Source organism: Panthera leo, chromosome E2 (genome assembly GCF_018350215.1).
Source record: "Panthera leo isolate Ple1 chromosome E2, P.leo_Ple1_pat1.1, whole genome shotgun sequence".
NCBI classification, from domain to species: Eukaryota; Metazoa; Chordata; class Mammalia; order Carnivora; family Felidae; genus Panthera; species Panthera leo.
In genome coordinates this window covers 8,013,622-8,039,308 of record NC_056693.1, presented here as the reverse complement: position 1 = coordinate 8,039,308, position 25,687 = coordinate 8,013,622, and the positions used below count along the sequence as shown (strand labels likewise).

At 50.7% G+C, this 25,687-nt stretch overlaps 1 pseudogene; it reads right to left on the bottom strand.

The window, feature by feature from the left end:
• Positions 1–25,019, bottom strand: part of LOC122209030 — a 31,173-nt pseudogene extending 6,154 nt beyond the window's left edge.
• Between the last annotated feature and the right edge of the window lie 668 nt (positions 25,020–25,687).

Genomic DNA, 25,687 nt, shown 5'->3' with positions numbered 1-25,687 from the left:
GGCAGGGGCCAGGCCACACGAGGGTCTGAAGCCGCTGAAGGCAGGGCCCAGGACTGGTGGGCGACTGTCCCTGAGAGGGGAGGGTGGGCAGACGAGGAGGGGGTCTGTGGGGACGTCGTGAGCTCAGGGGAGGCCACTAGCTGCATCCAGTTGGAGCTCAGGGGACAGACCAATGGGACCTCGTTCTGTACACACGAGTTGTGCAGAAAAGGCTCACACGGCAGGCTGCCTGCTCTTTCTGGAAAGCCCTGCTCACAAGGCTACCCTTGGCTGGCGTTTGGGAAGCTGGATTTCAAGAGGGCTCCCAGTAGTTCCTGATCGACAGGAGAGGCTCCCGGCGCCTCAGCCGTTTGTGCAAACACTGTGGCTTCTGCCTGACACCTGCTTTCCTTCGGGGAGTCGGGAGCTTGGTCCGTGCCAGGCGGAGGCTGCTGACATGACCAGACCTCAGCGAAACCCTGGGCGCTGACCGGGTCTCTAACGAGTGTCCCCGGTGGACGACACCTCACACGTGTTGACACATCTTGTTGTAGGTCCTGTGTGACTCAACGGGGAGGGGACTCTGCCCTGGTTGCTGCTAGACTTCGCCCCGCGTGCCTTATCCCTTTGCCACCCGTGCTCTGTGTCCTCTTGCTGCAAGGAATCTTGGCTGTGAGCACAGCTACGTGTGAGGCCTGTGGGTCCTCCGAGAGAACCACCCGAACTTGGGGGCTCTCCTGGGGCCCCGACACAGGTGCTTAAGCGAGTTCTTGGTGAGTTTGTCCAGGGAACGTGTGTAAGTGAGGACGGCTGAGGAAGCGGCCTTCAAACCACCACTGCTTCCAGGGAAGAGGCAAGACAGAAGGACCAGAAAAAGAAACTGAGGGGAGACGGAGGCGGACAGAAAGACAGACCATTGAGGAGGCCAGAGAAGGGCCAGGGGAGGAGGATAAGGCCAGGTCAGGGCTGGACTGCAGGGATGGAGGGGGGGCGATGAGCAGATTGTTGGGGGGCAGAGAGGACGTGGTGGGCTGCTGGGGAGGGGGGTGGGCGGAGTGAGGACGGTCTGGGCTGGGGGATGGGGGGGCCCGGAGGATTGGAGCAGGTCTGTGTGCAGACGCTGAACTCAGGGTAACAAATGTGAGAGGGGGACTTGGAGGGGCTCAGGAGGCGGGTGGACCGACAGTGTAGGGCCAGGAAGACACATTTGGGGGACAGCATTTATGTGCTTTGGAAAGATTCTAAGATGCAGCCCGATGAACATCCAAGGAGCACTTGGAGTCCGAGATTCTGGAACAGGCATTCCAGGAAAGCGTGAGAAGAAGGTGGGGGCACAGGCTGAAGATTGTGCAGGACAGGTAGAAGACTCGGGGCCCTTGGGGACACTGGGACTCTAGGAGAAGCCAGTGGAGAGAGAGAGGGACAGCCAGAGCCCAGCCAGGAGGCACCAATTAGAGGAACAGAGAGGGAACCACATGACCTCAGCAAATGCCCCCAGTGGGTGGGCACAAAGGAGATGAAGGCAGATGGGGGCAGGGCCTCACCCAGTGAGAGAAGGTTCTGGTAGTTCTCCAACATCACGTCCCGATACAGCTCCCTCTGGCCAGGACCCAGCCAGCCCCACTCCTCCAGGGTGAAGTCCACAGCCACATCCTTGAAGGTCACTGATTCCTGCAAAGGCCAATTTTACAGGGTGGAGAGACCCATCCTTCTAGAACTCTGGGGCTGGAGAGGTCATGGGCCTAGGGCCTACCACTGCTGGTGGTTGAAACAGTTGGAACATTCTAGGCTGGAACGTACTGACTCAACTGATTTGAGACGACTGAGTAAAGATGGCCTACAGAGGGTCACCTGGTGGCTCAGTCGGTTAAGCGTCCGACTTCGGCTCAGGTCATGACTCACAGCTCGTGAGTGCGAGCCCCGCGTCGGGCTCTGTGCTGACAGCTCAGAGCCTGGAGCCTGCTTCGAATTCTGTGTCTCCCTCTCTCTCTCTGTCCCTCCTCCACTCATGCTCTGTTACTCTCTCAAAAATAAACATTAAAAAAATTTTTTTTCAATTAAAAAAAAAATGGCCTACAGAAATGCAGAAAGTCTAAGGTAGCTGCTAGCCCAAAGGCACCTTGGAAGAAGACAGACAAAAGCTCCTTTTCTGCGTGACTCTTTACTGCCATCTGTTGGAAAGTTGTTACGATATGCCAATTATTTTAATAAATGACAGTTGACTGCCATCTGCATGAAAATTGCCATAAGGGGCACCTGGGTGGCTCAGTCGGTTAAGCGTCCAACTCTTGATTTCATCTCAGGTCATGATCTCCCGGTTTGTGAGTGCGAGCCCTGCATGGAACTCTGTGCTGACAGCCCAGGGCCTGCTTGGGAGTCTCTCTCCCTCTCTCTCTGCCCCTCCCCACTCGCTTTCTCTCTCTCTCTCTCTCTTTCTCAAAAAAAAAAAAAAAAAAAATAATAATAATAATAATGATAAACACTAATAATAATAAACAAATAAATAAACTGGAAAAAAATTGCCACAATATACCAGTGTGTGAGGTGTAAGATGTGAATCTTGCCACTGAGATGAGGCACCCTTGTGCAGTGTGTAACCTGCATACCTGTATGTGACAACCCTAAGAAACGCTTTTTTTTTTTTTTTTTTAATTCTCAAGCCATTGTGTACAAGAGCGATTCCTGAGTGGCACTCCATCCCAGACTCAAGCTGGGATCCCAATTCCCATCCCCAACTCCAAGGATAAGGCTTGGGGGTGAAGCAAAACCATCCACTGCCCTCTTCATCTGGCCACCCAAAGGCTCCCAGGCTTTAGATGACTGATTTTTAGACTGTGTCCCAGCTCAGGGCATCCTGCCCCCGTGCCCTCTCCTCCCCGCACCTCCCAGCCCCAGAGTCCCTCCCACACTCGCCCCTTCCCCACGATCAGGAGGGGCGGAAGATCTTCGGGCCACAGGCAGAGATAAGTATGGCTCTCTGAGGGGGCCGTAAAATCATCTTGGGGAAGAGGAAACCCAGACTCACCTGGTCCTCAGCCATCAGGGTCCCGGTGGCCACTGCTGGGTCCTGGGCGTGTGCCTCCAGGAGAAAGGACCAGGTCTCAGTCCGCAGGGCTGGAGGAGGAGACTGGAGCAGAGAGGGGGTCAGCTGTGGCTCAGAGAGACAGACACTGTCCCAAAGATGCCTCATGACAGTGGGGGCCCTGGTCTCCTAAGAGCTGGAGCCAAGGTCAGGACAGGCTGCCTGAGGCCCCCATTCCCCACCAGCAACCACTAGCAAACGGGGTTCAGCTCACTGCACTATTTCTCAAAGAAGTAGCTAGAGGGGCGCCCGGGTGGCTGAGTTGGTTGAGCGTCCGACTTCGGCTCAGGTCACGAACTCACCGTTCGTGAGTTTGAGCCCCTCGTCAGGTTCTGTGCTGACAGCTCAGAGCCCGGAGCCTGCTTCGGATTCTGTCTCCCCGTCCCTCTCTGCCCCTCCCCAGCTCATACTCTGTCTCCCTCTCTCTCAAAAATAAATAAAATATTTTTTAAAATTAAAAAAAAAAAAAGAAGAAGTGGCTGAATTTATCCCCAGATGAGGAAATAGAGGCACAAGAGGCCAAGGCCCTTGCTCAACATCATAGAGGTGTCGAGTGTCAGAGCAGGATTCAGACCCAGAAGTCTGGCTGCAGAGGCCAAGCCCCCTTTTGATCCCGACTCCTTTCTCTTATGCTAAAATACACGTAACACACCCTGTACCATTTTAACTACTCTAAATTCTACAATTCGGTGGCATTTAGTACGTTCTCCATGTTGTGCAACATCACTACTATCTGGTTCCAGAACATTTTCATCATCACCCTAAGAGGAAACCGTGCACCGTTAATCAGTGACTCCCAAATCTCCCTGTTCTGTGCTGCCACTCCAAGGCCAGCCCCAGACAACCACTCATCTTTCTGTCATAATGCATTTGCCCATTCTGGACATTTCATAGACATGGAATCGTGTAATATGTGGCCCTTTGTGTCTGGCTTCTTTCGTTTTTTACTTAAAAACATTTTTTTTCATGTTTATTTTTGAAAGAGAGAAAGAGAGGGCACGAGCAGGGGAGGGGCAGAGAGGGAGACACAGAATCCCAAGGAGGCTCCAGACTCCGAGCTGTCAGCACAGAGCCCGACGCAGGGCTTGAACCCACGAACCTCGAGATCATGACCTGAGCCGAAGTCGGATGCTCAACCGACTGAGCCGCCCAGGCGCCCCTGGCATCTTTCATTTAGCCTGTGTTCAGGGTTCATCCATGTTGTACCACGTGATAGGGCTCATTCCTTTTTATGGCTGAGTGGTATTCCATTGTATACGGATCTGCCATTTTTTGGAAAGCTGCTACTATCTGTCTTATCAATCCTGCATAAGGATCCTGATCTCCTGCTGAAGATGTTGTTTAAAGAGGGGCGCCTGAGTGGCTCAGTCGGTTAAGCATCCAACTCTTGGTTTCGGCTCAGGTCATGATCTCTCGGTTTGTGAGATCAAGCCCCACATCTGGCTCTGTACTGAACGTGGAGCCTGTTTGGGATCTCTCTCTCTCTCTCTCTCTCTCTCTCTCTCTGTCTGCCCCTCTCCCCTCCACTCATCCCACTCATGGTCTCTCTCTCTCTCTCTCTCTCTCAAAACTGCTGAAATAAAGTTTAAAAATCCCCAGGGCACCTGGGTGGCTCAGTCGGTTAAGTGTCCGACTCTTGGTTCTGGCTCCAGTCATGATCTCATGGCTTTGCGGGTTCAGGCCCCATGTTGGGCTCCACGCTGACATTGAGGGGGGACTTGCTTTGGATTCCCTTTCCCTCTCTCTCTGCCCCTCCCCCACTTGTGCGCGCGTGCTCTCTCTCTCTCTCTCTCAAAAATTAAAATGAAATTAAGATTATAAAGCTTCAAACTGGTACAGCCACTCTGGAAAACAGTATGGAGTTTCCTCAAAAAACTAAAAATAGAACTACCCTACGACCCAGCAATTGCACTACTAGGCATTTATCCACGGGATACAGGTGTGCTGTTTCGAAGGGACACATGCACCCCATGTTTATAGCAGCTCTATCAACAATAGCCAAAGTATGGAAAGAGCCCAAACGTCCATCAATGGATGAATGGATAAAGAAGATGTGGTATATATATACAATGGAGTATTACTCAGCAATCAAAAAGAATGAAATCTTGCCATTTGCAACTGGAGGGTATTATGCTAAGTGAAATTAGTCAGAGAAAGAGAAAAATCATATGACTTCACTCATATGAGGACTTTAAGAGACAAAACAGATGAACACAGGGAAGGGAAACAAAAATAATATACAAACAGGGAGGGGGACAAAACAGAAGAGACTCATAAATCTGGAGAACAAACTGAGGGTTGCTGGAGGGGTTGTGGGAGGGGGGATGGGCTAAATGGGGAAGGGGCACTAAGGAATCTACTCCTGAAATCATTGTTGCACTAGATGCTGATTTCGATGTAAATTAAAAAAAAATTTTTTTTAAAGATTATAAAGCTTAAAAATCCCTCCCCCAAAAAATATCTCTGCCAAAGACAAGTTGGTGTTCAGACTATGGTCACCCCCGCTCATTCATCAAATACGCTCTGAGACTCATGTGAGGGTGACATACTCATCGGAGAACAGAACGATGGGTGACGTGCGGCTCTGCCCTAAAGGGGCTCCCTGCCCGGTGGGGGAGGCAGGCCTGGACATAGACCAGGTGGTGGGCTGAATAATGGCCCTAAAAAGATATCTTGTAGGATGGACCTGTGATGTGATTAAGTTAAGCACCTTTAGATAGGCAGATTATCCTGGATCATCCGGGTTGGGTCCTAGGTGCAATCCTAAGTGTCCTGATAAGAGGGAGACAGAGGGATATTTGGCTCAGAGGAGAAGGCCACGTGAGGCAAGTCAAGAGAAGCAGAGTCAGAGAGAGAAGACGCTCTGCCTCCAGCTTTGAAGCCAGAGGAAGAGGCCTTACCTAACGAACGCGGAAGCCTCTAGAAGCTGGAAAAGGCAAGGAAACGGATTGTCCGCTAGAGCCTTCAGAGGGAGCACCACTCTGACCCCCTGAACTGTAAGAGAACAGATCTGTGTTGTTGGAAGCCACCAAATTTGTGGTAACTTGTTACGGCAGCAACGGGCAACTGATACAGTCTAGAAACAAAAAGACTCAATCTCCTGTGTGTTTCCAGGCAAACGCCTCACTACACCCAGTGACACAGGGGCCAACGCAGTTCAGGCTGAAACCAGTAGGTGAAATCCTGATGCGGAACAGAGTCTTACAGGCTCTCCTGTATCTCCTCAGGAGTCACTTAATAATTACAAAAAAAGAAAGGGCTCCTGGGTGGCCCAACCAGTTAAGCCCCCAATTCTTGATTTCACCTCAAGTCATGATCTCACAGTTTGTGGGATCGAGCCCCTCGTCTGGCTCCGTGTGGACAGCATGGAGCCTGCTTGGGATTCTCTCTCTCCCTCTCTCTCAAAAATAAATAAACAAACTTAAGAAAATAATAACAAAGAGAAGGCAACTTTCGAGTGGGGCCCCCTGGCAGACACCAATGCAGCCAGGTGATCAAGGCGGTCATGACCAGTGATGGAGGAACAGACATCACAGGGCTCCTGATCTGATGAGAACACAGCATCCCGCCTAAGGTATTCCTGCCAAACCGAAATCTAATCACAGGGAAACACTGAGCAAAGCCAAACTAAAAGACATTCCAGAAGAACCTGGTCCATAATCTTCAGCATTGCCCAGATCATCAAGACCAAAGACAGACTGAAAAACTAACTGTTCCAGAGACCTAATACCTAACGCGGTGTGTGATATGGGATTTTCTTTTGCCATCGAGGACATTATTGGGACAATTAGCAGCATCGGAAGGTCTGTGGATTAGCTAATAGTTTGTACCGATGTTACTGTCCTGATGAGATCACGGTGCTGCGGTTTTGGAAGAAAATGGCCTTGTTTCTAGAAACAAACAAACAAACAAACAAAACCAAAACACAGACTCCTGAGGAAGGGGGCTGCACAAAGAGACGGGGGCTGATGGGGGTTGGGGTGGGGGGCAGGGAGATCAGAAAGTGATGAGAGACCCAGATAACACGCTCAGGATAAGGAGGACAGAGGCGGAGGGCGTGACTGTGCGGAGTACGCGGAGGCTTTCGGGTCAGACATCCCAGGGTGTGATCCCAGGCCGACCCCTGGGACCTGGGAGAAGCCGCAGAGTCTGTTTCTTGACCTGTGAAGTGAGGAAACGTACAGGATCCCTTCGGGGAGACCGCGCTCGCCTGACTTCAGGCAAACAGCAGGCGCCCAATTCCTGCGCGCTGAGATCCTCCAAGCGGCGCGGGGGCAGAGGCGCCCGGGGGCCCCCTCCAGAGTGATAGGAGGGGGCGGGACGCCGCCCACAGCGCCCACCCAGGCACACTCGGACCCGCCTCTGAGTGCCCGCCAGCCTGCCTGGCACGGCCCGCACCCACCAGCTCAGACTCCGGGCCACCAGGTCGGGACTCACCTGTGCGCCCCCGCGGGTGGCGCTGGACGGCCAGGCCTTTCCCCTCCCTCTGGCGGGCCGCGGAATGCGCCTGCGCGGTTGCGGTCTCGGAACTATTTAAACCTTGGTTCTTTAAACGCGGCTTCGCAGTTGGACTACATTTCCCAGGAACCTCTGCGGGTTCACCCTCCTCCAGACCTAAGGTCTCTACGGGCGGGGGAATGCTGGGAAATGGAGTCTGGGAGTACGATGCGGGGCCGGGGGGAACCCGGTACTGAGAAATATCTGGCTGTACTGACACCGTCAGTAATATTCCCATTTTAGCTAGAGTCTTTTAACTGCCCTCCACAGGAGGTGACGTCAAAGTCCATTTAACCCATTTAACCCAAGTTTCCCCTGTAGCTGAAGTCCACAGGACACGTGGAAGTTCACCCCATCTAAACTGATGGTGAATGAATTGAGACTGTCACTGAATTACGCAATATCCCTGGGCATCCGCTCCCTGTTTGCCTCAGTGTCACCTGTCACCTAACACCTCTATAGGAAATAGACCCCTACGGTGGGAGCTGGAAGATGTGTGTCCAGGAATGCAAGGATGGCTCGATATTGGGCTATTATATAATTTGCTAATTGATATACAAAGTAAGATATAATCATGGATATGAAAGGGGTTTTGAGAATGTTCAGTAGTTATCCATTTCTACATAAACTTAGTATATTTAAGAATGGGCCCATCTTGAACAGTAATGACAAAAATCTTAAGGAGTTTCTTGTCTCTCCCTTGTTTTTAATTATATACATATAATCAAAACCCAAAACCAGGCGTAATGCTAAAACACCAAAAGCTTCCCCATGAAAGTCAGAACAAACTGTCCGTCCAAATAGAACAAACCATCTAGCACTACCACTTTTGGAAAAACTATCGGTGCAGTTAGACAAGAGAAAGAAAGGGTATATAATTGGAACGGAGAAGTCTGGGATTTCATCCTTCTTTGAATATGATATGATTGCTATTTTGGAAATCAGAGAATCTATTGAAATGTTATGATAAACCATAAAATAATTAAGTAAAATTACTGGGTACAAAATTAATCAATAAAAACCAATAGGTTGGGGCGCCTGGTTGGCTCAGTCGGTTGAGCGCCTGACTTTGGCTCAGGTCATGATCTCGCAGTCTGTGAGATCGAGCCCCGCATCAGGCTCTGTGTTGACAGTTCAGAGCCTGGAGCCTCCTTTGGATTCTGTGTCTCCTTCTCTCTCTGCCCCCACCCCTCCACTCTCTGTCTGTCTCTCTCCCTCAAAAATAAATAAACATTTAAAAAAAAAACCACAATAGGTTTTCTCTTTTCAAACAAGAATGATGAAAAGTCTAATGGAAAAAAAGGGGGGGGTGGTATTTGGATTTTAGTGCCAATAAAATTTGCCTGATAGATTTGAATCTCTTTGTGATCTGGGGAAGTTCTCTTCCACTCTCTGCACCTAGGTTTTCTTCGCTATAATCCCTCATTAGGATAATGTGTGGCAAGTAACTCTTCCTCAAAGCCGTTTCCCTTTCTGTGCACACAGCTAGACTACATTTCCCATATGCCTTTGCAGCCGGGGGTGGTCACGTGACTAAGTTCTGGCTAATGAAATGAGAGAGGAGACACGTATGCCACGCCCAGACCTCCCACTTGTTACGTTCCCCAGTCTTTCTTCTTCTGCTGAAGTCTTATGTTGAAGATGGGAGGAGCCTAGGTCCCTGAATTGTCACTTGGAGGGGGCCATCTCCAATCAGAACCAACTAATAAAAAGTTATTTTCAGTTATATAGACTCAGGGGAGTGATGAAATAAAGGTATATCCTGCCTATGAAATGTTATCAAGCCTGAAATAATTATGATGACTGCACGGTAACAGGGGGCGACACTTGCGAATGAAGGTTAAAAGAAGAAAAACCTCAAAGTTATATATCCTTCATGTTTGTAAAGATGTAAAATATATGTGTACACACGAGTAAAAGTTAGATGAACCATGGGCAAAACGGAAGGAGACTAGCTGTCACTTACTGACAACAGGCAGTGAGTTTTATTAGCTTATTTAACTCATACAACCACCCCGTGAAGATGTGTCAAACAGCCCCAGAGAGACCTTTGCAGGCCCAACACTCAAAGACCCAACGAGTGACAGAGGGTCCAGTGAAGCCCCTCTTCCTACTGCCAGACTCCTCAGCTCTGCTGCCCTCTCCCTGCCCATGAACTTGGTCCTGGCTCAAGCCTTGTCCTCACATCCTAAAACTTCACTGCGGTCTCATCCCAATCCTCCTGGCCCCCCAGTGTCTCCCCTCCAGGCTCTTTCACACGCAGCCCCCAGAATGGTCTTTCTGCACCCAGAGCAGATCCAGCCCTTCCTCCGCCCTCTGCATCTGAAGTTCCATGAGCCTGGAGTCTGCCTTGCTTTGCTTCATGACATTCTATCTTAGTCAGCTCAGACAGCCATGACAAAATACCACAGACTGAACGACTTAACAGAAATTTATGGTTTTTCCTTGGTACAGGAGCATGTGGAGAGAGAGCTCTGGTGTCTCGTCCTCTTTTTACGTGGCCATTAGCCCTACTTCTGTCCTTAACTAGCTCTGGGCCTTGTATGGGTTACCCGAACCCTCCCTGTAGGTATCCTTGTCTCTAAAGTGGGGGAGCAATGCCTCCTTCATTGGGTGGTCATGCAAGTTAAATGAGCTCAATGACATATGTCACTTTCATCTGCATTTCATTGGCTGATGCAAGTAGCACGGTTGCAATGGAGTTCATATAGCAATCCCAGGGAAGGGTCCTGATTGGTCCTTCTTGGATCTTGGGCCCACCCCTTGGACCAATCACTCTTGCTAGGATTAGGATACAGGATAAAGACATGGTTACAGGTAGTTAGGACCTAGTGTAATAATACGTGTGCTTGATGGGAGATAGCCCAGGGCAACGTATGAACACAGAGGAGGGCCTTCAACCCAGCCTGGACAATCACGGAGGACTTTTGGAGGAGGTCACAACTTGGCTGTAACTTGGAAGACAAGAACTAATGGGCGAAGAGACATAAATGTGACCAATGAAGGCAGAGAATGAGGTGGGTTGTTCCAAGCAAAGGGAACACAGCGAACAGAAGCCTAGAGGGGAGAAAGAGATATAAATAGCTCTTTGTGGCTGGCATGCAAGGGTGGGATGTGGGAGTGTGCTATAATTGAATGCTTGTGTCCCCCCAAATTCGTATATTGAACCCTAACCCTCAATTGATTTTATTTAGAGGTAGGGCATTTGGGGAAGTAATTAAGATCAAATGAGGTCAAAAGGGTAGGGCCTTGGTCCAATAGGATTTGATGTTGTATAGAAGTCAATCAGCACAGTGCTTCGCAGGCAGTAAGGGATCAATTACTCTAGGACCCCGGGGCAAGGGACACACAGCATAATGGTTAACCCCACGTATTCGCTGTGTAACACTGAAAGTCATCAACCTCTCTATACCTCCGTTCCCCTATTGTATATGGGGAGATAATAATTACCTTCATAAATAAACGAGATTTGAATCCGTTGATATAAGTAAAGCCATTGAAACAGAATGTTACAGGGACGCCTGGGTGGTTCATTCTGTTAAATGTTGGACTCTTTATTTCAGCTAAGGGCATGATTTCACAGTTCGTGGGTTGGACCCCTGCATCAGGCTCTGCACTGACAACACGGAGCCTGCTTGGGATTCTTTCTCTCTCGCCCCCATCCCCTGTCCTTCCCCCTCCCGTTTGCTGTGTCTCTCTCTCAAAAATAAATAGGGGCGCCCGGGTGGCTCCTTGGTTAAGCGTCTGGCTCAGGTCATGACCTCGCGTTTCTTGAGTTTGAGCCCTGCAGGCATCAGGCTCTGTGCTGACTCTGCCCAGCCTGCTTTGGATCCTCGGTCTCCCTCTCTCTCTGCCCCTCCCCTGCTCTCACTCTCGCTCTCAAAAATAAACATAAACAAACACTTAAAAACCAGTATGTTACAGACACCACCACCTTCATATTTGCCATCAATATTATCAACATTAAATATTATTTTTAAAAGTTATTAATAGTTCCGACCTCTTGACCTTGGTGTGCGCTGTTCCCTCTGTCAGGAACGTTCTTTCTCTCTCTCTTGGAAAACGACGGTACCTGCAACAAGCTGTTACAGCCATTCCTACGGGAACGTTTCCCCTCTCCCCTCCCAGCCCGGCGGGAGCTCGCAACTCTGCTCGCTCCAGGGATTCCACAGGACCGTCCCAGTAAACCTAGCGCTGATATTATAATAATTTGCGTTGTTATCATTTGATAACTGTCGCCCCCGCCCCAGACTGTGCTCTCCTGGAGCATTCATCACACTATAATTTCTGCACAATTTAATTATCCGTTTATTGTGCACTGTTCCGAGGAAGGTAAGGGAGTACCTGGATTTGTAGAGTGAACAACACTGCCAACTTAAGACTCCCAGGCTAGAGCCTTCGCCGGACTGCGCTTGGGTCAGGACACCAGCTTACGAAATGAACGCGAGGTCGAGTATCTTTGACTTCTCTGCTGTAGCCCGGCTCCCCCCGCCACCTCCTCCGCCAGGGCGCTGGGTGAGGGTGACGTCATGCGTGCCCGGAGCGACGTCACCAAGGCGACCAGGATCCGTTGCCTTCAGAGAAGTGCGCCTGCGCCGGGGGGGGGGGGGGGGGCGGGGAGAGGGAGAGGAGGCCGGAAACTACCATTTCCAGAATCCTTTGGGTTGGAGCTTCTGCTCCACCTCTCCCGTTTGGGGACGTTTTCCCCCTTCCAAGCGCTCTCTACTGAGCATGTGCCAAAATTGGTATCTTGGCAACGGATTGCTGGAGTCCGGCTCTTTAAAAGCACACGCTCCTACCTTTTACTGTAGTGGATTGGTAGTATCTATGGCAACGGATGTAGTTGTGGGGGCGGAGAGGATTCTGGGAAATGTAGTTCATTAGAGTCCCACGAGCTAGTTCTACACTTAAAACTTCGTTCGCCAATCTCTAGCATAAAAATATAAGCAACACTCAGCCCCCCATGTTTCCCTGTCACCTCATAATGGTGACAAAACGTGTCTTGGGTTGGGATTCAGTTTCTGAAAAAATTAGTTGCCCACACTGCTTATGGAGTGATTTCACATTTTAAAAAATCTGAATATCTGGGTTCTCTGGAAAACTCGCAAGATCTGGGGCACCTAGGTGGTTCAGCCGGTTAAGCCTCCAACTCTTGATTTCCGCTCGGGTCATGAGATCCGCTGAAGCTTCGTGAGATTGAGCCCCATGTTGGGCTGTGCGCTGACAGCATGGAGCCTGCCTGGGATTCTCTCTCTCCTCTCTCTCTCTCTCTCTCTGACCCTCCTTTGCTCACTTGCTCTCTCAAAATAAATACTAAAAAAAAAAAATACTAAAAAATACTAAAAAAAAAAAAAAAAAAACAAACCTCTGAAGATCTGAAAACACTGAGCTGTTATTTCACAGCAGCCACAATGGAATGGAGCTCCACCCAAACAATATTTGGGGTTCCAATCCCAGAACCTGAGGAAAGCCACCAAGCTCTTTTCCCTGGCATGTAAAGGCCCTCAGTGTACAGATCAATATAGTTTTTGCTTCCTCCTTTTCCCCCTCAACACTATTCTCTTCATTTACTCAACATATATTTACTGAGAGCCTGCTCTGGGCCAAGCATTGTGCTGGGCACTGAAACTTCAACTACGTTTGGTCTTTCTGATCAACCCCTATCCCTCCCACCAAACACCCTCATTATCCAAATCCTGAATGAGATAGCAATAGTTTTCCTAGTAAGTTCAGAAACATAAGGACACTATATTATCCAAATGTCTTTGCTTCCTACTTTGGTTAGCAAAAGCAAGAGTTCGGACAGCAAAAGATTTACATGAAAATTGATCTGAATCTATTCAGGGACACAGAGGGTGAAAATTTAACAGTTCAGATAGGGAGTGGAACCTGTATTCTCTATATTGACCACTGCTGTTCCTTCGCCAGACCATCCTTGAGGGTCCCACTAGGACACATTCCTACCCAGAGTAGGAATGGTTGTCTTTTCAAGCCCTCATCATGGGCCGTCCATTCCTCTTGAAGGTCCAAATCACTCCTGCTTTGATGTAGGGCAATTGGTACCTACAGATGAGTGAGACCTGGCCCCAACCCTTGGGGAGCACCCAGTCGGTGAGTCTTCCAGAAACTGACAGAGACGTTAAGGAATTTGTCATAGACTTTATTAAACTTCTTTTCCTTTCCCCTTACAAACTCCCAAGCCACCGCCCTACTGCAGCAGGAGTTTTCGGTTTTGCCTGTAAGTAACAGCCCTGGTCGGAGAGAAAAGGCCTGGAGGTTACAAACAGAAATTGAGGTCCCTCCAGGTCAACCGTCCCCCACCCAAAAACTTCCCTCCAATCATCAGCCTTATTTGGTGACATCATGGGTATCTGGGCGGATTTCTAGGGTTCTCAGCCAATCAGTGTTGGTACAGGAGGAGGGAGGAGAGAAAATTTGGGACAGGAGGTGAGGGTAAAATGTGGAAACAGAAAGAGTGGGCAAGACCAGAGGAGACTCTGAGAAACACAGACACAGGGCGAGACTCACAGAGAAGGGAAAGACAGAAGACAATGAGGAAGAGACAGAAGCAGGTGCGCCGAGTTGAAGTGTGTCCCCGCACAAGACCTAATCCCCACGACCTGCAAATGTGACCCCATTTGAAAATAGGGTCTTTGTGGATGTAATTAAATGAAGGTAAAATGAGATCATTCTGGATTTAGGCTGGACCCTCCATTCATTCAAAGACTGGTTGTCCTCACAGGAGAAGGGGAGGGCGACACAGAAGTAGAGGAAAAAGCCATCTGAAGATGGTGGGGGGGGGGGGGGTGGAGGGAAGCCAAGGAATTACCAAGGATGCCAGAGGGGTGAAACAAAACTTGGGCAAGAGGCTGGGGCTGGGGGGGGGGGGTTGGATAAACAAGATTCAAGGCAGATTGGGAAATCCAGAGATGTGAAAAGGAAAGACACAAGACAGAAATGAAGACTGAGTGAAGACAGCGGGAGAGGTTCAAACCTGGGGGAAGGGGAGAGAGAGGTGGGGAAGGGGCTGGAGAAAGAGAGGGGAGATGGGAGGAGAAGGGAGGTGGCAACAGTGAGGGAGATTTAAAGAAGCCCGAGAGAGCTGACAGGGCGACAGTCTGCAAGGCAGATGGGATGGGAGCCAGAGACTCAGAGACAGGGAGAGACATTCAGAGACAGAGGCAGAAAGACACTGAGAGGCACAGATTCAACGTGGGGGGCCCGGGGCGGAGAAAGCCACGTGGGAGAGGCAGTGAGAGGGAGGGAGGGAGAAGGGGACACGGAACAAGGTCACAGTGAGAACTGACACTCATGACTTAACTCTCCTCGCCAGGTGCTGGGGAGAGGAGGGAGAGGGGCAGGAGGGGGAGGCAGAGACTGACAGAAGAGGTGCCGGAGAGAAGACGAGAGGGGCTGGCGGGGGCGACAGGAAGGCCAAGGTGAGGGAGTTGCTCAGAAGGGCAGAGCGGAGGGCGAGGGCCTCTTCTCCCCTGGACCCGCGGGCTCAGTGCTTGGAGCCTCTGGAAATGTTTTCATTGTAACCACTTTGCAAAGCAGGAGAAAACAAGTTAACACAACAATAAGGATAAAGAAGAATATATAATAACGAATTCAGCCTGATGACATCTGTCTTCATGCCAGCACATTCACGGAATACAATGTTTAATACATACATATATATTATATATATATATATATAATATATATATATAATGTATACATAATATATATATAGTATGTATATATAATATATATATTATGTATACATTATATATATATATTATATATATATAGATATATAATATATAATATATATATATCAGGTCATGATCTCACAGTTCGTGGGTTCGAGCCCCCACCTGTGCTGACAGCGCAGAGCCCGGAGCCTGCTTCAAGTTCTGAGTCTCCCTCTCTCTGGGCCCCTCCCCCGCTCGTGCTTTGTCTCTTTCTCTCTCTCTCAAAAATAAAACGTTAAAAAAATAATAAAGTGAGTGCACAGGGGACTCCCAAATGACAGAGTGACTGAGCCAGGGCAGTGCCGTTTTTGAGGGCCCCAGTGGGGCATTTGGAGGCCTCAGGAGACGGCCGGGATGACTTACGAAGCCACGATGACCCCAAAGGCAAGGACAGCCAGGAACACGGAGATGGTGGCCCCAAACAGCACCTGCTGCTGCCGGTATCCACTCCCCTTCTCATACTGCAGGCTCATGCGGGGCTGCCCGTCAACTGGTGGGTGGGGTGGGGAGACAACCTTGACTTCCAAGTCATCGCCCTTCCTTGGCCTTGCACCTACACCCACCTGCTCCCCCGGCAACCTGAGCCTCCCTCTCCCTCCTCCCTCCCCATCCCCTGCCCTCTCCCGGGTCCGACGCCATGGCATCCATTCCTCAAATCCTGTGCCCAGGCGCCATCCTAGGTGCTCTGGATACTGCCGCGCACCCCACCAGCAAACATCCCTGCCCTCACGGCACCGACTGTCTATACGGCACATCACAGGGACCGCGGAGAGTCTAGCGCTAAGACAGTCGTCTGCATCTTAGCTGGGGACCCTGAAGATCCTTGGGAGTCCCATTCTGCATCTTCTAATTGTCCCTTCCCCCCACCCCTCGCCTTTCATTCTGCCAGCAGAGCTTCTTGGCCTCACCTTCGGAGTGGATCCAGAGTCTGATCCACCTCCTGGGCTCCCGACCTGGTCCAGCCCCCATCAAAGCGCCTCTCCTGGTTCCCGCTTCTCCTCACCCTGCAGTTCCCCACATGGCCCCCAGAGGGCGCCCATTAACACCTAAGCCCTCTCACTCCCCTCTTCCCTCAGAGCTTTCCCTGAGGTCGCCTCTCATTCAGAATAAAAGCCCAAGTCCTCACCATGGTCCACCAGACAATCTGGTCACCATGTGACTAGCTAGCTACTACCCCCATCTTCACTCGTTAGCTTCCTTCTTGTTGCCCAACCATGTTGCTAGACCAGGATCATTGCACCTGCTGTTCCCTCCCTCATTCACACTGTTCCTTACTCCCTCACTTCCTCTAGATCTCAAACACCACTTCTTCAGAGAGGTCCTGCCACTTGCACCCTCTAAAGCAGCATCCCCCTACCCCCACCCCCACCCCCCCAGGCACTTTCTATCAAATGGTTCTGTTTTCATTAGGGCACATTTGCTATCTGAAATTAATCCGTTTATTCCTTCGTGTAATTGTCTAGCAGTGGTTCTCAGCTGGGGACAATTTTGTGCCCCAGGGGACATTTGGAAATGTATGGAGACTGGAAATGATTGTTAGGACTTTGGTGGGGCGGGGCGGGGGGGGGGGTGTACCATTGGCATCTGGCTGGGGAGAGACTAAGGGTGCTGTTGAACATCCTACATCCACAGGACAGCCCTTATAACAAGGAATTTTCCAGCCCCAACTGTCTGTAGTGCCAAGGCTGAGAAACCCTAGTTAACCCTTCACCCCATTAAAATGTGGGCAATACGAGACACTTGTCTCTGTTCTGCTGACCCTCGGTTTGGGGGCATTACAGGGTACTGGTGATATCTGTTGTAGTTAACCACCATTCTAAAGAAGCAAACGGACAAATCCCTTTCCAAATGGTCAGTGTCATGGGGGGGGGGGGTGGGGACTGACAAGAGAAACTCTTCTAAATTAAAAAAAAAAGAAGAAGTGGGGGGGGGGCATCTGGGTGTCTCAGTCGGATAACATCCAACTTGGGCTCAGGACATGATCTCAACAGTACGTGAGTTCGAGCCCTGCATCGGGCTCTGTGCTGACAGCTAGGCGCCTGGAGCCTCCTTTGGATTCTGAGTCTCCCTCTCTCTCTTTCTGCCCCCCCCCCCAAAATAATATATAAACATTTGTAAAAAATAAAATAAAATAGGGGCGCCTGGGTGGCTTAGTCGGTTAAGCAGCTGACTTCAGCTCAGGTCATGATCTCGCGGTTCGTGGGTTCGAGCCCCGCATCGGGCTCTGTGCTGACGGCTCAGAGCCTGGAGCCTGTTTCGGATTCTGTGTGTGTGTCTCTCTCTCTCTCTCTCTCTCTCTGACCCTCCCCTGTTCATGCTCTGTCTCTCTCTGTCTCAAAAATCAATAAAAGTTAAAAAAATTTTTTTTTAAAAAGAAGTGGAAAAAAACTATAATTGAACAGTATAAGAAGTCCTTTCATTGGGTCCTGGTTGGAAATAATTAGCTGTGAAAGATATTCTGGGAACAATTAGGGAGGTTGCAAAAGGGACTCAGAGTCACTTGATATTTAACAATTGTTGCTAGGTTTTTTGGGTATGAGAATGGCATTGTAGTTTCATAGGAAACGTCCTTATTTTTTAGAGGTGCTCACTATGGTTGAAATCTCACAATGCTTGAATACTTTCAAAATGCCATGGCAGCGGGGCACCTGGCTGGCTCGGTTGGCAGAGCATGTGACTCTTGATCTTGGGGACATGAGTTTGAGCCCCACGTTGGGCATAGAGATTACGTTTTTAAAAATACCACAGCTATAAATAAAGTAAGTGAAACAAATATAGAGGAATGTCCATCGTCAACATAATTTGATAGGAAGTGCTCCTTTAGAGGGTGCGATCAGGGAGTCCTGTTTGAGGTGGTGAACTTGGAGACTTTATTGAAATGAGGGAGTAAGAGGAATAGTGTGACAGAGAGGGAACAGCACGTGAAAAGTTCCAGCATGATTATTCAAGCTTGATGGGTATATAGGGGCTCACTCTACTATTCTCTCTGCCAGAAAGATACATTTTAAAAATCTCTGAATGAATGAGTGAGTGAGTGAGTAAATTCAGCAGATCCTCTGGACTCCCCAGGTATGGCACTGGCTAAGAATGTTTTTCTAGCACCTGCCATTCTGGCAGTAGAGACATTTTTTTTTAATGTTTATTTTTGAGACAGAGCGTGAATGGGGGAGGAGCAGAGAGAGAGAGGGACACACAGAATCCGAAGCTGGCTCCAGGCTCTGAGCTGTCAGCACAGAGCTCGACGCGGGGCTCGAACTCACGGACCGCGAGATCATGACCTGAGCCGAAGTCGGACGCTTAACCGACTGAGCCACCCAGGCGCCCCGAGACATTTTAAAGTTACAGGTGTCTGACTGGCCCAGTCAGTGGAGCATATGACTCTTGATCTCAGGTTGTGAGTTCAGGCCCCACGTTGGGTGTAGAGATTACTTAAAAAAAATATTTTAAAAGTCGTTTAAGAAAATAATAAATAAAAATAAAGTTACAGTGGAGTCTTCCTTATTTCACAGTGAGGGAACGCAAATTTCAGAAGGTGGAAGTGACATCTGGGCCACTGTAGGCAGGTGGTGAGTGCAGGACTGAAGGCTCCCTGTGGGAGAACTCAAAACCCATATCTGCTGGGTCACGGCTGTCTTCACCTCTCATGCATCCCTGTCTCCCCCACCACCCAGGAGCTTACCAAAACAGTACTTTTTTTGGATACAGCTGGGACTGATCTTCTGGCAATGTAAACAGTCCAAGACTTCCTCTTTTAGCAAGCCTGGGCAGGAGGGAAGGGAGAAGTGGGGTGAGGGCAGGTATCAGAGGAATGGCAAAGAGCAGGAAGGCAGAGGGGAAAGAGGGCATGATATCCCTTGGCTCTCCTGGATTTGGAGGGTCCACGTGCAGCCAAGCAAGCTGAGCACAATGCACCGATTCGCGTTAAAAATAAATTTTACATAGGGGCGCCTGGGTGGCTCAGTTGGCTGAGCATCTGGCTGGATTTCAGCTCAGGTCATGGTCCCTGGGTCGTGGGATGGAGCCCCGTGTTGGGCTCTGCACTGAGCGTGGAGCCTGCTTATGATTCTCTCTCCCTCTCCCTCTCCCTCTCCCTCTCCCTCTTTCTCTTTCTCTCTCTCTCTCTCTCTCTCTCTCTCTCTCTCTCTCTCTCTCTCCCCCCTTCTCCCCTGTTCGTGCTCTCTCTAAAGAAAAAATATATATATAATCATTGAAGAGTTGAATTGAATTGCAGTTGTCCAGTTGACCAACATTTGTAGACATTCGATTAACTAAACAAATGTTTCATTAAGTGTCTACAAATAGAACGTTTGCATTCCTACATTCTTGTTTTGCAGCCCCTGATGACATATACTGGCTAGATGCTCACTGATCGGTCTCCTACACTTCCTATCGCATGAAAAGACTACATTTCCCAGGCTCCTTTGCAGTAGGTTGCAACCATATGACCAGAGTTCTGGCCAGTCCATTAAAGTCCCTGTAGGGGTTTTCTCTATTCTCTCCCCCGCTGAAACTACCTTAGAAGCCACAACAGAGGGGCGCCTGGATGGCTCAGTTGGTTGAACATCTGACTCTCGATTTCTGGTCAGGTCACAATCCCAGGGCCATGGGATTGAGCCCCAGGGAGGGCTTTGTGCTGAGCATGGAGCCTGCTCAGGATTGTCTCTCTTTCTCCCTCTGCCCCTCTCCCCGGCTTGGGCTCTTTCTAAAATAAAACTTTTAAAAAGAAGCTGCAACATAGGTGCAGGCTGTATCCCCGAGACAGCACTTGGAGGAACCGTTCAACTCTCAATGGAATTTGGGTAAGAGAGAAATAAATCTTTCGTTAAACCATGGAGATGTGGGGTTTATTTGTTACTATGACATGGCCTATCCCATCAGACTAACGTTCCCCCCCCCCCCCAAATACTTTTTTTTGCAGGTTGCAACCACTTCCACAATCCCTCAAAAATCAGTGATCCCTGGATACTAACTAGAGCTTTGGGGAGGAGGACGAACCGCCAGATGGAGCAGGTGATGGGCTTGATTTGGGGGAGACAGGGTAAAGAGGTGCAGGAGGGTAGAGAAGGGACGATAAATCCAGGACTCACGGCAAATTTTGCGGCTGCAGGCTGCGAGAGAAAAGAGCGGAAGTGAGTGAAGTCAGGAGAGCGATCTGAGAATTTGATGGGAAGGGACCAGGGGGGAAAGAGAGCAGGGAATATTGGGGAGAGGCAGGGAAGGCTGAGTCACGGGGGGGGGGGGGGGGGGGCGGTGAGCAAAGAGGTTGGGAGAAAAAGTGGGAGAAGGGGATGGGATGATGATGGGGGAGAGGCGGGGGGCTTGGTGGAGAGAGATGCCTCACCTTTTGCTTCGTACAATTTTAAGACTTTCTTGAGTTCCTTGATTACTCGCCCCCTGAGAGCTACGAGTTCTTCCAGCAGAGGCCCATCTGAGGAGAGACAGAGAGATCCTCGTGGGGTGGAGGCACCCAGCAAGCCCGTCTGCAGCTTCAAAGAGATGAGGAAACTCCTTTTCATTCACCAGATGTAACCAAGACCGGGTATTACTCAGGTCCACTGGGCAAATCCGTGGCCCGGAAGGTCCTGCACCTAGCTCCTGATCCACGGTGGGCGCTCCGGGCCGGACCACCTTCCGTTGGCCTCAGTTTCCTCATCTGGTAAGGAGTAGGAGGGTGAACTTGGCCACCTCTCCTTTCCTTTCTTCTGATCCACTCTCCTGTCTTCTCTGTCCACACTCACTCCTTCATCCAGCTGACCTCATCCAGGCTCATGGCTTCGTATGTTACCTGCATCTTGCACCGTCCAATATGGCGGCCGCGAGCCACACGTGGCCATTGAGTACTCGAAATGGGCTGACCTGAATTGAGATATGCCGTTAGTATAAAACATGCTGTGTGGTGCCTGGGTGGCTTAGTCAGTCAAGCGTCTGACTTCCGCTCAGGTCATGATCTCACGGTTCGTGAGTTCGAGCCCCGCGTCGGGCTCTGTGCTGATGGCTCGGAGCCTGGAGCCCGCTTCGGATTCTGCGTCTCCCTCTCTCTGCCGCTCACACTCTGCCTGGTGTGAATCAAATAACTATAAAACACCTCCATAATTTTTATGCTGGTTGCACATCAAAATGGTAATTTAGGTATGGGGCTAAACAAAATAAAAGTTAATTTCCCCTGCTTCTGTTTACCCTTCTAAACACGTGGCTACCAGAGAATTTAAAATGAGGTGTGGCTCCCATGTACGCCTCCCATCATATTTGCACCGGACAGCGCTGTTCTCTACACACTGATGCCCCCCACGTTCGATCAGTAGCCTAGACCCTCATCAAAGTCCGCAGGCAGGTCGCCAAGTACCCACTTAGGATCTCCACTGGGATGTCTGATGGGTACCTTCCCCTCAGGAAGTCCCAAACGGAACCTTGATCTTCTCCTTCGAACCTCCTCCCGACCCCCAGGACTTCTCCGCCTTAGGAGACGGGAGCCACCTGATTCTAATGGCTCAGCACAAAGCCTTGGCGCTTCGGCTCCACACCCCCGCTTGTCAACATGCACGTCAACAAAGCCTGTTTGTTCGACATCCAAGACAGATCCAGGAATCCCATCACTTCCCACCCCCTCCCCTGCCACCGCCCTGGTTCCCGCCGTGATCATCTCTTTGCCTGGGCCGTCACTAAAGTTTCTTACCCCTTGCCCTGCCCAAATCTCTCCTCCACAGCCAGAGGGACACAGGGACGCAGTCAGCTCACCGCGTCCGCTCAGAGCCCTCCCATGTGACCCGGAATAGAAGCCAAAAGTCCTCACCGTGGCCTAGAAGCCTCTTCCCCATCTACCCCTCCCCGCCCCCTTACCTCTGGGGCATCTTCCCCATCTCTCCCTCTTTCCACTCCAGCCTCCCTGACTTCCTTGAGGTTCTGTGCATATGCCAAACAGAGTCCTGGCTCAGGGGTTTGTAGTAACCGCTTTCTGCCTGCGGCCTTCTACCCCTCTCCTTCAGGCCTGCTCACATGTCGACTGGTCAGTGACGCCCCCTCCCTGGGCTGCCTGGATTTACGCTGCAGCCCCCACCCTACCCCTAGCACCCCTCCTCTCCCTTTGTCCCTGCGGTATTTTCTCCATAGTACTTGTCCTCATTTGATACATTATATTGTGCAGTAAAGGGTTAACTCAGGAGGTCCGGGTCGTCCAGACCCTGTACACCCCCCAAAAAGGCTTGGCTCCTCCAGGCCTCTGGGATATCCTGGCTGTGAACAGTGTCTTTCTTGGGGTGCCTGGCTGGCTCACTTGGTAGAGCATGGGACTCGGTCTTGGGGTCATGAGTTGGAGCCCCATGTTGGGCATAGGGCCTACTGAAAAAAGTGAGTTTCTTTTTCTTTTCTTTTTTTTTTAATGTTTATTTATTTTTGGGAAAGAGAGAGAGAGACAGAGCATGAGCAGGGGAAGGGCAGAGAGAGAGGGAGACACAGAATCCCAAGCAGGCTCCAGGCTCCGAGCTGTCAGCACAGAGCTCGACGCGGGGCTCGAACTCACAAACTGTGAGATCATGACCTGAGCTGAAGTCGGACACTCAACCGACTGAGCCACCCAGGCGCCCCTTTCTTTCTTTTTTTTTTTTTTAAGTTTATTTATTTTGAGATAGAGAGTGAGCAGAGGAGGGGCAGAGAGAGAGAGAGAGAGACAGAGAGAGAGAGAATCCCAAGCAGGCTCTGCTTGGAAAGTATGGAGCCCAACGAGGGACTCAAACCCACCAACGGTGAGATCATGACCTGAGCCGAAACCAAGAGTTAGATGCTTAACCGACTGATCCACCCAAGCACCCCATATCTTTTTATTTTTCCCCCCATATTTATTTATCTATTTTGAGAGACAGAGAGAGCAGGGGAGGGGCAGAGGGAGAATCCCAAGCAGGCTCCGTGCTGTCAGCACAGAGCCCGACACAGGGCTCGATCTCATGAACCGTGAGATCATGGCCCGAGCTGAAATCAAGAGTCAGACGCCCAACTGACTGAGCCGCGCAGGTGCCCCTGGAATGTTTTAAAAGTTCTCTGGGGGATTCTAACGAGCCTTCCTGCTCCAAACCTTGTCTGTTAAGGGTCAGATAATAAATATTTCCAGCTTTGAGGGCTAGACGGTCATTGTCACAACTATTCAGTTCTGCCTGGGAGGGCAAAAGCAGCTGTAGACGATATGTAAATGAAAGGGTGTGGCTGTGTTCTAATAAAACTTTATTTACAAAAACAGGGGGCTGGCAGATCTGGCCCCCAGCTGTATTTTGCCAACCTGTGCCGTAGGCGCAGAGGCTAGGCACGGCATAAGAATCTTACTAGCTAGCATTTGTGGAGCACTTACTGTTGGCCTGGCTTTGTTCTAAATGCGGGTACACAAACTCACGTGCACGTCTCAGTGACCATGAGGGGAGCGTTGTTATTCCCATTTTACAGATGAGGAAACTGAGGCACAAAGAAGTTAAATAGCTTGCTTAAGGTTAGCCAGGCTTTCTGTTTCCGATTCTGTGTCTCCCTCTCTCTCTGCCCCTCCCCCGTTCATGCTCTGTCTCTCTCTGTCCCAAAAATAAATAAAAAACGCTGAAAAAAAAAAAAAAAAGATTTCTTAAGGTTAGCCAGGCTTTGAATCTACCCTCAGGGCCTCTGCTCTGCGGTCTACGCTTCTCTCAAAGTTATGGGAGGAGGACCTAATTCCCTGCCCACCCCCCCCCCCCCCCAGCTTAGGACAGTGTTCTGGTGTTCAGGTTCCTCTTTAAAAAAAAAAAAAAAAAAAAAAAAAAAAAAAAAAAACACCGGATGGAGGGAAAAGAAAGGAAGAGAAATGGAAAACTACAGCAGTTTGACAAGCATGGGGAAGAAAGCAAACCTCACCTTCAGCCCCTCGAATGACCAACCCCCTGGGGCCACTGACCACAAAACCGGAAAGGGGGTTAGCACTGCAGTGTCTGAGCTGTGTTCTTTGGCCAAGTCACCTAACTTCTCTGAGCCTCAGTCTCCGGCTCTGTAAAGGGCAGATCACAGCCGTGCCCACGGTGATGAACTGTCCTAGACTTTTTTGAGTAAAACACTTAGAATCCTGCCAGACACACACCGAAGGCTATATGCACGTTTTTATTTCGTTTTGTTTATATCAAGGGGAAGCGGGGTGGACCTGTGGAAAGGGAAGACGAGGAAGGGGGCTGGGATAAGGCTTTCCCCCTTAGCGCCTACCTTTTAGAGGATTAACCATTAAGTGGCTCGTTTGGTTCTTGATAAAGGACGCCACGTGTTCCAGGTGATCTATCCCTGGGGCCAAGAGGGGAGGAAATTCCAGTGGGTCCCTCAGAGAGCCAAGGGACACCCCCCCCCCATCCTCCTCCAGGACTGGTCCCACCCTCCCCTCTCGGGGACTGTGGTCCCCAAAGCGCCTGTCTCCCCACCCCAGCCTCGCTACCCCCCACGTGTCCCTTTCCCCCGCTGTGCCAGGCACCCTCCCCTCTCCAGCACGCACCCACTTTCCCCACAAACGCGTTCAGAGCGTAGTCCCGGAAGAAAGGCCCCTCCATGCCCAGCAGCAGGGCCTGGGCGCGGGCCTGCAGCCGCTCCTGATGGAAGCGTTTGGGGACGAGGGCCAAGCGCAGCTGGCTCAGGGCCTCCTGCACCGAGTGGTCACACTGCAGGCAGCCCCGGCCTCCGGGGCCGCTCAGGCCCAGCAGCAGCAGGAGGGCCAGGGCCAGAGGCATGGCAGGGCCTTTGTGACGTCCTGGAGAGAGAACCTGGCCGGCCCCACCCCCCAACCAGGGGCGGGGTCAGGGAGGAGGAGGGGGCGGGGTCATGGGGGAGGGGGAGGGGGAGGGGTCATGGAGGAGGTAGGGGCGGGGTCAGGGAGGCGGAGGGGGCGGGGTCACGGGGAGGGGAGGGGTCATGGAGGAGGTAGGGGCGGGGTCAGGGAGGAGGTGGGGGCGGGGTCAGGGAGGAGGTGGGGGGCGGGCGTGGAAATACTCTGTGCGCAGGCACCTGTTTGCTGGGCACTTGCTATGTGCCAGGCAAGGTTCTAGAAGCTAGGGAGAGAGTCTAGAAAAACAGAGAGCTCTGCCTTGCCCTTCTGGATCTTACATTCATTCACCGCAACCCGTGTTTTTTGAGCCCCTGCTATGTGCCAGGCCCTGTTCTAAGCACCCGATATGCAGCAGAGGCTAACAGTCTCTGTTCACATGGAGTTTACATTCATTTGTTCAACAAATTCCAGCGGAGCAGCCGCTGCTGGAGGTAGACTGAATAAAATGGACGCAGTCCTGGGGCGCCTGGGCGGCTCAGTTAGTTAAATGTCCAACTCTCGATTTTGGTTCAAGTCACCATCTCACAGACAGGAGCTCGAGCCCTGGTCAGGTTCTGTGCTGGGTGTAGAGCCTGCTTAAGATTC